The sequence below is a fragment of the Pelecanus crispus genome, chromosome 12, assembly GCF_030463565.1.
Source record: "Pelecanus crispus isolate bPelCri1 chromosome 12, bPelCri1.pri, whole genome shotgun sequence".
In the NCBI taxonomy this organism is placed as follows: Eukaryota; Metazoa; Chordata; class Aves; order Pelecaniformes; family Pelecanidae; genus Pelecanus; species Pelecanus crispus.
The window spans coordinates 9,533,838-9,535,102 of NC_134654.1; positions in this window are offsets into that span (position 1 = coordinate 9,533,838).

Genomic DNA, 1,265 nt, shown 5'->3' on the forward strand with positions numbered 1-1,265 from the left:
GATATTTATTAAAATTCCACGCTTTGCTTTTCCTTTTCCCCCAGTGATGCAGTGTTATCTGGAAAGCAGGTCACCGTGTGTTGGGGGAGAAAACAGCACAAAAACTCAGCCATAATTGCAAACCTCCAGAGAACTAGAAAAAGTGCAATTAATCATCCAGTATGCTGACAACCTACATAAACCAAACTAGACACAAGCTGTTGGTACAAGTGAAACTGAGTAAGAATGCTGGTTTACTTGATTGTTCAACAAGTATTTTAGTACTACTCGTATGTACTGCATCTCTTCAACAGTGTTCCTATCTTGAGGGTAAGCAGAAATTTCTGGTCATATCAGTAACCCCCATCGCCAGATCCCTTTCACATGCAGGGCAAGAACAAACAAAAAGCCAACTGTGATCACAGAAAAGCTAAATAGGCCATTTCTATGCCTGCCAGAGGCTTTCTACAACCTGGGCATTTGGTACCACACCCTTAGCTGCCTGTTTCATTTAGTCACTGGGCATTAGCCATTACCTGCAGCTTGTACATCTTAACAGTATATCACAGTAACCCTCCTTCCTTTGGAATATCTGGGTCACATGGAATCACAAACCATGTGGGCAAGCCAAACAGAGGTGGGTTTATATTTGAATAATTTAGAAAGAGGGGAACCAACACTGCTGTGGAATTAACAGTTCTTCCATACCACTGATGCAAGATGAACCCTTCCAGGCCTACCCCTTAAGGAACAGACAAGCAGCTCTTCTGGAGAACAAATGAGAAAAATAAAGCTTTAAACTATTTTGTGAAGTTTACAGATGAGTCAGTTCTGAACTGTATGTGTTACTTAGGAAGACAAAACAGAGAACACTGTTGAACTTGCTGAAAGCAGAAAGTAGTGATTATCTTGAATTGCTGCCAGCTCTTTAGATACGCTATAGAAAGGGAAAAGGAAGGGCAGCCTGTGGGGGAGAAGTCCACTACTAGGTTTAGGAACAGTAGCTTCTTCCCAGTGTTTTGTTTATGGTAAGAATGGCACCATGCCACTGAAATTCTGCACAGTCTCAACTCTTAGATAAGTGAAAAAGAGTAGCCAGCTGGTGGGCAAGAAACCTCCTCTCAAGCAATTTTAGACAAGCAATCAAACAGGAAATACAATCAGCTATTGTGTCTGGGCACTAATAGCTCTGAAGTACTGCACACACCTGCCTGCCTACATGAGCAGGCTATCCAATTAAGAGCCAATTTAACTAATGATTTCTTAAAATAATCAGTTACCAAACA